The sequence below is a fragment of the Salvelinus sp. IW2-2015 genome, linkage group LG4q.1:29 (genome assembly GCF_002910315.2).
Source record: "Salvelinus sp. IW2-2015 linkage group LG4q.1:29, ASM291031v2, whole genome shotgun sequence".
In the NCBI taxonomy this organism is placed as follows: Eukaryota; Metazoa; Chordata; class Actinopteri; order Salmoniformes; family Salmonidae; genus Salvelinus; species Salvelinus sp. IW2-2015.
The window spans coordinates 31304483-31318297 of NC_036842.1; the positions used below are offsets into that span (position 1 = coordinate 31304483).

The following is a 13815-nucleotide window of genomic DNA, read 5'->3' on the forward strand; positions in this document are numbered from 1 at the left end:
ATATAGTACATGTAACAACCTCTGGCTGAGATATAGGTGGATGATATCAACACGTAATTGAACCTACAACCTTGTTCGTTTCATACAATCTATTTCTACAGACATTATCCTCTCTAATAGAAACATATTAAGCCAAGCAGCCAATGCCTGGGTTCACTCTCCCTGCACAACAGACACAACATGACACTCACCTCCACAGGTGATAAAGCACCATATAGGAAAGACTTTTAGGCAATAAAGACCCATAAAAACAATGTCCCTTTACCCCATACTCCAATATATCAGTGCCCCCCTTCCACCCCCCTTCTCTTTGCTGTGCCCCAGGTGACCCCACCTAGGCAGAGGTCCATGCTGACAGACAGAAAGACAGACAGACGATGATAGTGGCTGGGGGCTGTCTATCTGTCTAAGTGTAAGTCTGAGGAGTGAGGCTCTGTGAATCCCTGTATGGAGGATATCTCCCTAATGGCTTCAGACAGGGGGATCAGCTTACAACACAACGTGCCTGTCGGGGGGTTACCAAGGTCGGGCACAAGGAGGGGTTATGGACGGTGGGTTGGGTGGGGGAAGAGACTACCACATCTGTGTCTGAGGGTTCCTCCCCTGTGGAAAGATAGAGAGGGGATGGTAGGGGAAGGCAGGTAGCCTAGCGTTTAGAGCAGGGGTGGGCAGTTCCAGTCCTTGAGGGCCTGATTGGTGTCAGTTTTCCCCCAGCTCCAGCTAACACACCTTACTCCAATAACCACCTAATCATGATCCTCAGTTTAGAATGCAATTTGATTAATCAGCTGTGTTTGCTAGGGATGGAGAAAAAGTGTGACACCAATCAGTCCCTCGGACTGGAGTTGCCCACCCCTGGTTTAGAGCATCGGGCCAGTAACCGAAAGGTTGCTAGTTTGAATCCCCGAGCCGACATGGTGAAAAATCTGTCCATGTGCCCTTGAGCAAGGCTCTAAACCCTAATTGCTCCAGGATTGCTGTTGATATTAGCAGACCCTGGCCATGACCCCACTCCCCGGTCGGAGTTGGGATATGCAAAAAACACCAGGGTTGTGGGTTCAATTCTCAGTACCAGTACAGGGGAAAATAAATGAAAAATGTATGCACTCTCTGAATATGAGTGTCTGCTAAATTACTCAAATATAAAAATGGGAAGGGTGGGCAGGATAAGGGTAGGTCAAAAGTCACTGCCATTTCCATGTTCAGATAAAGTGTGTGGGTTGTAAGATGAAGAGCACACACCTCTATCTTCCTGAATGGATTACCTAAGAGATGTCATACCTCATGTCATACCCCAGGGGTTCTGTGAGAGTGCATGAGGTGGGGATTTGACACTGGCAGAATCATAAACCAATGCCATTGACTCTGACTGAGACATGCTGTGTATCTTCCCTGACTGCATGGAGCCCTAAAACACACACAGTTCACACTGAGTTCATCTTCAGTTCACACGTAGCACGATCTAACCAGAACTCTCCCCAGCCGAGAACACAGTACTCAAATCAGACCTGGCCAAACCAAACAGCTTCACCTGGACCGATAAATGGGTTAATTGCTCAAATCCTCTGAACTCCAACCTGGACTCAGAGTATTTCGTATTATTCTGTACGTAAATTCAAGACACTCCATTTAATGTGATATATTACGTTTCATGTGATCTGTATTCATTTGTGGCTGTCCATCGGCCATTTCATATGAAATGTTCCAAATTACAATTTGTATTATATGTTACGAATTTGCAAAACATTTGATATGTTACGAATCTAGCAAGGTGGCTAACATTAGCTAGTTGGCTAATGTAATCTAGGCTAGGTGTTAGGGTTAAATTTAGGAGTTAGGTTAAAGGGTTAAGGTTAGGGGAAGGGTTAGCTAAGAAGGTTAAGGTTAGGGGAAGGGTTAGCTAAAGGGTTACCACATCTAACATATTTTACTAATTTGAGTGTCCAGGATTTACGTTTACTATGTTACATCAAATCAAGTTTATTTTATATAGCCCTTCGTACATCAGCTAATATCTCGAAGTGCTGTACAGACACCCAGCCTAAAACCCCAAACAGCAAGCAATGCAGGTGTAGAAGCACCTTCTACATCTAGTCTATGAGACGAGGCTGTGAACTCAGGTAAATATTGATCTAGTTGAGATATTAAAATATTGTTATTGCTGCTAATGAGCTTGGTATTCAAAGTAAACAACAGCTATCCCAACACTCAATGGATGGAACATGCCCTCATTGCCCTGGTCTAGTCCAGGGTTTCCCAAAGTCGGTCCTGGGGCCTACCCTGGGTGCACGTTTTGTTTTTTTCCCTAGCAAAGTTGGTTACTTGAATCAGCTGTTAAGTGCTAGGGCAACACTGGTCTAGTCAATGCATCATTATATAATTAAGCAGTTGGCACATGCGACACATTTCTTACAGTGGCCAGCAGACGGCAGTGTTTTACAATACTTTCATCATTAGATCACACACCGCAAACTTGCCTCAGAGCGAGAGATGCTCTTGCTCTTCTTTCTATCTCACTCTCGCATACACACACACACGCACGCACATACACGTATACCCACTTATTCTCAGTAGGCTACAACATAATGCAAAAGTTACCAATATTAATAATAGTCACAAAGTATAACAAGCTTAGCCTATAGAAATTATATCATTGATATGATCATATCAAAAGTAAAAGTGAGCGGATCGTACGCATTGGCTATATAATTAATGTGCGTAATGGGCTCAAATGAATTGAAAACGTGCAACTTACAAGTCTGATATAGTAATTCCAATGTGCTCCTTGTAATTTAGTGAAATTAAGTGATATTCGTTTTCACTTTTAAACGTACAACTATTCCATGTGCAGCTAAGTAGCAACGCACTGTTCCCTTGTCCAAAATGTAAAATGTCTAGCAAAACGGAAAACCTCGGTCAAATCCACTCGCTGTGCTAGTTAGTAGCCTAGTGAGCGTTTCCCTGTGAGTCGTCTTGTGTTATAGCCTTGTAGTAATATCTCTCTGTCAGTCCAGATGCAGGTTCGGTCTCCGTGAGTAGCCTACAAACCTACTAACTGTCAAAGTGCGCATGGGGGGTACCCGCGGCAGCACCCCCTCCGGCTCGAGCCAGCTGGGTATCTCGCAACAGCGACGGGTCGAGGGGGGACTCCCCGCGTTACGTTACTACACAGAGATTTCACTTGAATTTATTTGTAGGCTATTTATTACAAGCACTACCGTGGCCAAGAGTGAAAGAAGCTGGAGTTGCATTGGATAAAGATAATATGGTTTGGGCGTCTTTTGAAAATCCTGGACTACTGTAGCCTGTAACAGGTCCTAAAAATAGCATCATCCACATTCATATTTTGTTGTCAATTTATAGCAGAGCTATTGATAGCCTAGGCCTACCAGGGAAAATGACAACCAACTGGGCAGAGACCTCAATTCAACGTCTAATTCAGGTTGGTTCAACATAATTTCATTAGGTGGAATCACGTTGATTCAACCAGTGCCTAGTGGGAATTTTCTCATCAAATGTGATACATTTAGTTGAAATATGCCACCTTTCTAAATAGATTGTTAAATGTAGGCTAATTGTTGTTGTAGCATACCACATTCTCAGACATTAATAAATATATATTTTTGCAATGAGCTGACTAGCACAATGCTTGGGAGCGCATTCAATTAATACCATGAAGGCCTATCATATCCCAATGTCTCAAGCCATTTTCTCAAGTATAGGCTACATCCCCTCCAACCCCGCCATTGTGCCACACCCACGACGAAAAGGTAATTTTCATTTAGACAGGCCTATAAATGCTCATAGCATATCATAAAGCTATTCCGTTTCGTGCCCTTGGTCGTGGTCGGCTGTGGCTTGATCGAAACGGGTCCCAATGACGTGGCAATGATTTGTCATATCTGAGTTGTAAGTAAGGTTAGGCTATACATGTCTAATATTAAACTGAGTGTCCTTTTTAATACTGGCAGTAGGCCTAGAAGATGGCTCAATAGCCAACGTTGTTTCGTCAACACAATTAAAACATCTTACATAAGTATAGTAAATACGTTTTTTTTCTCCAAAAGTTAATCAAAATATGAGTTAAGATAAACGAAAAAAACTCTTCTTACCCCCTCAGTATGAAGTCATGTGGTGGTGCGTCTCGCGCACGCTGAGCAGATGCTGCCATGGGAACCAACTCCAACCATTTGACAGCCAGTTTAGTGGACTCTTCCATCGTTGCAATTTATTTTTAGCTCGTACCCACGGTTTTTTCTTAGAATAAAACCTCAACGGTTAATGTTTAGATGCTCCCCGTGAACCGACTGGAGAGAAATGAAATGCCTTTGGGCGTTTTTCAGTTGCTTTTTATCCAGAGCTTCCTGTGGAACGCAGGAATTGGATGGACAATCCCAAACCGGAATTCCTGTGAGTGTTTCACGCTGATAAAACCGTTATACTGCACAAACACTCCATCCTGCTTACACCGCTTTGTCAATTACTTTTTAAAGCATTCTCTGCCCCCATTAGGCCTATAGTCTACGGTCAGAGTTTGAAGGGGACAAGAAAAGGCGTCTTGCTCTGACTATTGTCAGAGATGGGGTTAATTCGAATTAAAGGCAGTCACTTAGGAAGTGATTGACATTAAAAAAACGAATCAAATAAATAGCTTATACTTTTCAATTTATTGAGAAGTCATTGGCATTTCAGTACTTCCTGAATTGACTGCCTTCAATTTGAATTGATCCCAACCCTGGACTGTACTGTAGGCCTTCAGATTTTAACCCACAAAAGATTGCATTACATTACATTGCACCTGTAAATAGAGACACTTCCTGTTCAGGGTTTATTAGAACATGGAGTGAAAACAAATGAATAGCCTAGGCCCAATGCAACCAACAACAATAGAGTACAACAGTATGAGTCATAATACCCATAAAACGTAGCGGCCAAACACAGAAATGTTGCCAATAGTTTTTCCACCATACATTTTTCCCATATGGGATTTTAGAAACATTTCAAATTAGGGCTGTTTCGTGTAGGCTTACCCTGGCTTGACGTTTTGATAACTGTGTAAATCTCTCTCGGTCAAGGTGACTTTCATCAATATATTCGCCTGTATTTAACCCCCCAAAAATGAAATGCTAATTAGATGCTAATGTGACTATCATACTGAACTACATATGCCTGTCTCAAGATTCACGTCACTCACCAGGACCAGATGATTTGGACGAGACTGTCGAATCGATGCAAAGGTAAAAATCTCTGGATTAACTATTTAATGTTAGCTACATTCAGTAATTCATAAATTGACCCCCCCCAAAAAATGGGGACAATTCTGTGAACTGTCTTGGACTAGTTTTAAATTGACACAATACCTGTTATCTAGCTAGTTAGCTTATAGTTAGCAACATTAGTCTGGTTAGCTAGCTGTCTATTTGTCCAGCCATTTAAATTAATAAGAAATTCATAAAAACAAGTTTAGCTTTCTTTGGCTTTTATAAACCAACAGTCTAGTTTGCTAGCTAGCTAACTTAAAGAAGGTGAAGGTATTGTTCTTGATAATGTTTGTGGCTGAGGTGTGGGTTAGCCTACTTCACGTAACTACTTGACTTGTAGCTCCCTAGTTAGCTGTATTATTTTGGTCTGGCTTTTTGTGAGGTTTCAGAGATTGACTGATTAGCATCTTCTCTTGAGTCAACAACTGCTTGAAGACTTTGATCTGTTTGTTGTTACCCTCTGAACAGCAGATCATTAGTATAGCTAGTAAGCAAGGTTATGTAACCTTATTTAGTCCTACCTGGTATGGTTAGTTTTAAATTAATTGGTATTCACACATTCGTTTTTCAGGTAGATTTACTGTCATGTTATTGTTGCCAAATTGCAAATCTTATTTGCACCTTGTCTATTCCAGAACCAATGGGTGTGCTTGAGTCTTTTCACCTCTCAACTAGGTAAGCTGTTTCAACCTGGAACACTATTCTCCTGCTTTGGTCTGTTTCAGTCATTGCAGGAAGTCCTGAGGAGCAGCAGTGTGTGAAGGGTTTTGTCCCAGTCCAGCTCTAACACCTGACTTAAATAAAAAATAACGAATCACAGCGATAGGCTATGATATGTAATCAGGTATGAGCTGGGCTGGAACAAAGCTTATACATACCCCTACCATTCAGATCTAGAGCTGTCTACCATCACTATTGTGTACGGGATTCATATAGATGGTATTAATATAAATTCAGCAAAAAAAGAAACGTCTCTTTTTCAGGACCCTGTCTTTCAAAGGTAATTCGTAAAATCAAAATAACTTCACAGATCTTCATTGTAAAGGGTTTAAACACTGTTTCCCATGCTTGTTCAATAAACCATAAACAATTAATGAACATGCACCTGTGGAACGTCGTTAACGACACTAACAGCTTACAGACGGTAGGAAATTAAGGTCACAGTTATGAAAACTTAGGACACTAAAGAGGCCTTTCTACTGACTCTGAAAAACACCAAAAGAAAGATGCCCAGGGTCCCTGCTCATCTGCATCTCATCATGCCTCCTTGCAGCATGCCAAAGGCACGAGGACTGCAGATGTGGCCAGGGCAATAAATTGCAATGTCCGTACTGTGAGGCGTCTAAGACAGCGCTACAGGACGGACAGCTGATTGTCCTCGCAGTGGCAGACCACGTGTAACAACACCTGCACAGGATCGGTACATCCGAACATCACACCTGTGGGACAGGTACAGGATGGCAAGAACAACTGCCCGAGTTACACCAGGAACACACAATCGCTCCATCAGTGCTCAGACTGTCCGCAATAGGCTGAGAGAGGCTGGACTGAGGACTTGTAGGCCTGTTGTAAGGCAGGTCCTCACCAGACATCACCGGTAACAACGTCGCCTATGGGCACAAACCCACCATCGCTGGACCAGACAGGACCGGCAAAAAGTGCTCTTCACTGACGAGTTGCGGTTTTGTCTCACCAGGGGTGATGGTCGGATTCGCGTTTATTGTCAAATGAATGAGCGTTACACCGAGGCCTGTACTCTGGAGCGGGATCGATTTGGAGGTGGAGGGTCCGTCATGGTCTTGGGCGGTGTGTCACAGAATCATCGGACTGAGCTTGTTGTCATTGCAGGCAATCTCAATGCTGTGCGTTACAGGGAAGACATCCTCCTCCCTCATGTGGTACCCTTCCTGCAGGCTCATCCTGACATGACCCTCCAGCATGACAATGCCACCAGCCATACTGCTGGTTCTGTGTGTGATTTCCTGCAAGGCAGGAATGTCAGTGTTCTGCCATGGCCAGCGAAGAGCTCGGATCTCAATCCCATTGAGCACATCTGGGACCTGTTGGATCAGAGGGTGAGGGCTAGGGCCATTCCCCCCAGAAATGTCCGGCAACTTGCAGGTGCCTTGATGGAAGAGTGGGGTAACATCTCACAGCAAGAACTGGCAAATTTGGTGCAGTCCATGAGGAGGAGATGCACTGCAGTACTTAATGCAGCTGGTGGCCACACCAGATACAGACTGTTACTTTTGATTTTGACCCCCCTGTTGTTCAGGGACACATTATTCAATTTCTGTTAGTCACATGTCTGTGGAACTTGTTCAGTTTATGTCTCAGTTGTTGAGTCTTGTTATGTTCATACAAATATTTACTCATGTTAAGTTTGCTGAAAAAAACGGCAGTTGACAGTGAGATGACGTTTCTTTTTTTGCTGAGTTTATATAGCATGCTCCACTCAAGTTGAACTTGTTGACTGATGCCAAGGCGGTGGCTGCTAAGAAGAAGGGAGCAGCTGCGGACCAGAAGACTGCAGCTAAGGCAGCACTGCGAGTAGTATTGGTTGGTACTGTATGTGCCTTTAGGTTCCTCTCCATGTGTAGGCTATTGTACTTGCCTGTGTGTTGCAGTCTTTCATATTTGTAGTAGTTTGTTGCAATGCATTGCTTAGTTTATCATTTGTGTCAACTTTGAATTCAATCTAAGCCACAGATTGTTAACTTCCTGCACTTTGAGAGCAAGCAGTATATAAATGCAGTGTATTCACACTGTTTTGCAATGAAGGTCTACAATAGCCTCAACAGCACTCTCAGGGGTAGCTAGCGTCTGTCCTTCTCTGGGTACATTGACTTCAGTTCAAAACCTAGGAGGCTCATGGTTCTCACCCCCTCACACAGTAATTATGACAACTTCCTGGAGGATGTCCTCCAACCTATCAGAGCTCTTGCAGCATGAACTGACATGTTCTCCACCCAATCAAAGTATCAGATAAGTAATCTAGTACTGAAAGCATAAATTACAGCTAGCTAGCACTGTAATGCATAAAATGTGGTGAGTAGTTGACTCCAGGAGAGAGAAAGACAATAGTTGAACAATTTTGTACAAATTCATTTCTTTAAAAATTAAGGAGAAGCAGCAGCAGCACCAGCAGAAAGAGCTAGATATATTTGGTTGTCATTTTTTCCCACTTTTCACTTAGCTAGCTAATTAGGCATCCTCAAACACCCGGCTCAAACAGAGTGGATTGCTATTTATGTTAGCTGGCTAACTAAGGCTATCCAACACTGGAACTCCTCCAAGTCAAGGTAAGCTTTCGGTTGTATTAATTTATTGCAACTGGGGCCCGCCGGTATAACTGCTAAGCTGCTTGCTGTACACTGTACTGCTTGATTGTGGCAGGTTTACTAACACGTTAGTTCTAGTAGCTATGTTGACTATGACGTTAGCTAATATGGTGACAACGATGTAAGCAGTGTGTAGCGGATTTGGTACGAAGGTTTGGCTTGGAAAGGTCCACAAGCAAAGGGAAAAGGTGAGAGGAGGAGAGTGCGTAAATGTGAAAGAATTATACAACGAGCAAAGTTTTAATGCTGTTTGTATGTGGCTGCTATGAAAGTGAACTGTGTGTACAGGTAATCAGGTGTGTATTCATTCCACCGATTTTCTTGGAATAGTTTCTTAAATGGAACAAAATGGGGATAAACCTACCAGAATTTGTCCAATAGAAACTCTCGTTTGCAACTGTTTGGATGAATGATTTCACCCTAAATCAGCTAGATGGACGCAAAAGTGTGCAAGGCGGTATTTAATGTGTCACTGTCTGTCACCTTGATTACTTAAATTTGTCTCTCGACCTGTGCACCTACGTTATAAACTTTAATTTGTGGCTAGGTTGTAGCAACTATATGATGGGTTTAGGGAAGATTTGAGTGTCATGTAGTAGCCTAAACCTATCGATGCTAAATTGAGCTCGGTGAATGGAATTTGAATGACAGTCATCCAATATGCTGTAATAAAAGTAAGGCTGTGCTCATAATCTTAAACGGCACCGACTGCCACTGCTCTCTATGGACGGGACTGTGAAACCCATGCATTAAAATGACTCTTTATCTACAGTTCCTTCAGAAAGTATTCACACTCCTTGACTTAAAAAATATATAATTGTCTTACAGCCTGAATTTAAAGTGGATTAAATTGAGGTTTTGTGTCACTGGCCAACATAGAATACCCCATTTTGTCAAAGTGGAAATATGTTTTTAGAAGTTGACAAATTTATTTAAAATGAAAAGCTGACATGTCTTGAGTAATTAAATATTCAACCCCTTTGTTATGGCAATCCTAAATAAATTAAAAAGTAAACATTTGCTGGACTCTGTGTGCAATAATAGCGTTTAACATGTTTTTTGAATGACTGCCTCATCTCTGTACCCCATACCTACAATTATCTGTAAGGTCCCTCAATCGAGCAGTGAATTTCAAACATAGATTCAACCACAATAACCATGGAGGCTATCCAATGCCTCGCAAAGAAGGGCACCTATTGGGCACCTAAAAAGCAGATATTGAATATCAATTTGAGTTATTAATTACACTTTGGATGATGTATCATTACACCCAGTCACTACAAAGATACAGGCATCCTTCCTAACTCAGTTGTCGGAGAGAAAGGAAACCGCTCAGGGATTTCACCATGAGGCCAATAGTTACTTTCAAACAGTTACAGAGTTTAATGGCTGTGATATGAGAAAAGTGAGGATGGATCAACAAACATTGTAGTCACTCCACAATACTAACCTAAATGACAGAGTGAAAAGAAGGAAGTCTGTACAGAATACAAATATTCCAAAACATGCATCCTGTTTGCAACATGGCACTAAAGTAATACTGCAAAAAACGTGGCAAAGCAATTCACTTTTTGTTCTGAATACAAGTGCTAGGGCAAATCCAATACAACACCTTACTGAGTACCACTCTCCATAATTTCAAGCATTGTGGTGGCTGCGTCATGTTAAGTGTATGCTTGTAATCATTAAGGACTGGGGAGTTTCCACCAGACACTGGGAGATGAATTCACCTTTCAGCAGGAAAATAACCTAAAACACAAGGCCAAATCTACACTGGAGTTGCTTACCAAAAACACACTGAATGTTCCTGAGTGGCCAAGTTACAGCTTTGACTTAAATCTACTTGAAAATCTATGGCAAGACCTTTAAATGGTTATCTAACAATGATCAACCAATTTGACAGAGCTTGAAGAATGTTGAAATGTTTTGCAAGTGTTGCAATATCCAGGTGTAGAAAGCTTTTAGAGACTTAACCAGAAAGACTCACAGCTGTAATCGCTGCCAAAGGTGCTCTACAAAGTATTGACTCAAGGGTGTGAATACTTATGTAAATGAGTAAATTGTATTTAATTTTCTAGACATTTACAAACATTTCTAAAAACATGTTTTCACTTTGTCATTATGGGATATTGTGTGTACATTAGGGTTGAAAAACGGGAACACGGTTCCCAAGGTTTACCGGGAATTACCAACCAAAACCACTCCCTTTTCCCGGGATAAATAACTGGTAACTTATACATTATTTATATGAACAGCATGGTGTGAATTCATGTAGACCTATCATCTCATCATGATAACTTTTTGTTTTATTGTGACAAATAGGCCTACAGCATAGCTTATGCTACAGTTATATAAAGACAGAGGCTGCAGTCCAAACACTTAAAAGACACACCCTATCCCCTCAGCCCTCAAATTAAGTGGACACTTCTGATGACGTATCATGAAGACTGACGAGTATACACTTGCAGGGCAAGGGGCGAGAGAGGAAGGAATGATTTTTAAATGGACCACCCTTGGCCATAAATTCGTCACTAGTTCATCCCACGATTATTGTGTTTTCAGCCACCGGTGGCTTGTGGGTGCTTCATATGGGCTACAGTCAATTATGAGTGCATGTCTACTTATATTAAATATATCATTATTAATACCCAAACATTTCTGCAGCATTGAAGGTCCCCAAGAACACAGTGGCCTCCATAATTCTTAAAAACCACAAAGACCCTTCCTAGAGCTGGCCGCCCGGCCAAACTGAGCAATTGGGTGAGAAGGGCCTTGGTCAGGGAGGTGACCAAGAACCCGATGGTCACTCTGGCAGAGTTCCAGAGTTCTTCTGTGGAGATGGGAGAACCTTCCAGAAGGACAACCATCTCTGCAGCACTCTACCAATCAGGCCTTTATGGTGGAACAGTCAGACGGAATCCACTCCTCAGTAAAGCACATGACAGCCCATTTGGAGTTTGCCAAAAGGCACCTAAAGGACTCTCAGACTATGAGAAACAGGATTCTCTGGTCTGATAAAACCAAGATTGAACTCTTTGGCCTAAATGCCAAGTGTCATGTCTGGAGGAAACCTGGCACCATCACTACAGTGAAGCATGGTGGTGGCAGCATCATGCTGTGGGGATGTTATTCAGCCGCAGGGACTGGGAGACTAGTCAGGCTCGAGGGAAAGATGAACGGAGAAAAGTACTAAGAGATTCTTGATGAAAACCTGCTCCAGAGCGCTCAGGACCTCAGACTTGAGCGAAGGTTCACCTTCCAACAGGACAATGACCCTAAGCACACAGCCAATACAATGCACGCTTGTAGCGTCATACCCAAGAAGACTCGAGGCTGTAATCACTGCCAAAGGTGCTTTAACAAAGTACTGAGTAAAGGGTCTGAATACTTATGTAAATGTTATATTTCAGTTTTTTTATTTGTAGTAAATTTGCAAAAATAAAAATCTGTTTTTGCTTCGTCATTATGGGGTATTGTGTGTAGATTGATGAGAAAAAAATGACAATTTAATCAATTTTAGAATAAGGCTGTAATGTAACAAAATGCCAGAATACTTTCCGAATGCACTGTATATGCATCAGCCTACCAATTATACAAATAGGCCCTATTATATTTCAAAACTAAAGTCCATTTGCTAGCCTATACTTGTAACTTTGTAGGCTGCATGTGCTGCACCGGAATGGCATGTTCTCTCCCTGCTTTATCATGGTTTGAATGTGTGTAATTCCAGTCATATAATCCAGTTTAATACAATACAGTACATTAATACAGTCCATACTCAATCGGATTAGCCTACTGGAGCTAGTTTAATTTATTTACCCAAGAGAGCATATAGCTACAGTCGCAACATCTATGGGCTTTTGTTTTTCTGTCATGTGCAGTAGCCTATATCAAATATGTATTGCATAACAGCACAATCATTTGGGCTTTTTTGTGCTTGGACTCATTAAATGCCTTTTAATGTAGGGCTCATAAAATGTATTAAATATATGGTTCATCAGGCTCAGGTAGCATCAGACTTGAATCTTCAATCAAAGCTCTAATCAAATCCAGACATAGGTCTATTTATATGCTTTATAATGCTTTTGAATAACACTTCCGGTTTTGGCGAGAAATACCGGGTTACCCAGGAGAAAAGTGATTTATTCTTGGGATGCAACATTTGAAAATTATCCTGAAAGTGTTTAACCCTAGTGTAGATGGGTGAGAGAAAAAATATACTTATTCCATTTTGAATTCAGGTTGTAGCACAACAAGTAGAATATGAATGCTTTCTGAAGGCACTGTATGCTGAATTTATTTTAAAAAATTACTTCAAAGCTTCTTTAAACTATGTTATGAAATTTGTTCAGAGGTTAACATTTGGTTAAACTTTTCGCTGGTAAAAATTTGATATTGGTCTACAGATACGTTACAAAACTACCAGAGAATTATAATAACATATGCATTTTAAACAAAAATACCAAACTTGCTAAAGTGAGGTATGTTTTTATTCCTGAGGTTAGTTTTATTCCTGAAATCAGTTAAGGGCCCAGTGATTTGGGTTGTAGCCTAGCGATGTGACTACTGTACCTGCACACATACTGTTTTTACTGCAACAACGAAGAAGTCTATGTGCTGTAGCACCATGGCTGGGGGTCGCAGTTGACCACACAAACCAACACACACTCAGGACATTCTGCCAAGGGTGAGTGGCAGGAAAGGTTCAAGGACCGTGAGACACAAAATGTGCGAGTGTGTGAGCGAGGTTATGTTTCTTTTCAAGGAATTTTTTTTTTTCTTTGAAATCAAGGCTTGGCCTGACGCAAGCAAAGTTTTGTATGCTGATTGCTGAGACCCCCCCCAAAAACTGAAGCGAAGCAGCACTTCCTGCCGAAGAGGAAGCAGGAAATGGCTGTGGTAGTGAGATTCTGGAGTCGGGTCCCTTGGAACAATAAAAATCTCACTTGTACAGGAAGCGGACGTGCGTCAAAGGGGACCTGACAGATTTGGCTAAAAGCACTGACCCTAGAGAGAGTAGAGAGAAGGGTCACTGTACCCATGCTATGGTCTGAAGAGGGTTAGAAACATGAACAAACTTTCCTGATGAGGGCTGAGAGAGAGAGAGAGAGAGTGGTGGGGTAAAGAAGGGCATACAATACAGTAAATATTATAGTTGCTGACAAACAATTAGGTCTGGAGTGTTCCCACCACTTGCCGGTTCTGGTTTATTA

At 41.8% G+C, this 13815-nt stretch overlaps 1 protein-coding gene and 1 long non-coding RNA gene across 4 annotated transcripts in view; one reads left to right on the plus strand and one right to left on the minus strand.

Moving 5' to 3' along the window:
- The window catches only part of LOC111961811 (epidermal growth factor-like protein 7), a 31162-nt gene extending 26844 nt beyond the window's left edge, over positions 1 to 4318 (minus strand). For 2 of the 3 annotated variants that reach the window (XM_024147036.2, XM_024147035.2), the window contains exon 1: positions 4113 to 4318. The gene's annotated coding sequence lies outside the window, so the exon portion shown is untranslated. Of the gene's footprint in view, positions 1 to 2755; positions 3044 to 4112 lie in introns of those variants that run through there. The other variant, XM_070442834.1, reaches the window with a different exon arrangement.
- Positions 4319 to 4332: 14 nt separating this feature from the next.
- The window catches only part of LOC139027519 (uncharacterized), a 34131-nt gene continuing 24648 nt past the window's right edge, over positions 4333 to 13815 (plus strand). Inside the window, exons 1-3 of the long non-coding RNA XR_011479620.1 lie at positions 4333 to 4410; positions 5180 to 5237; positions 5897 to 5936. This is a non-coding gene — a long non-coding RNA (uncharacterized lncRNA). The remainder of the gene's footprint in view (positions 4411 to 5179; positions 5238 to 5896; positions 5937 to 13815) is intronic.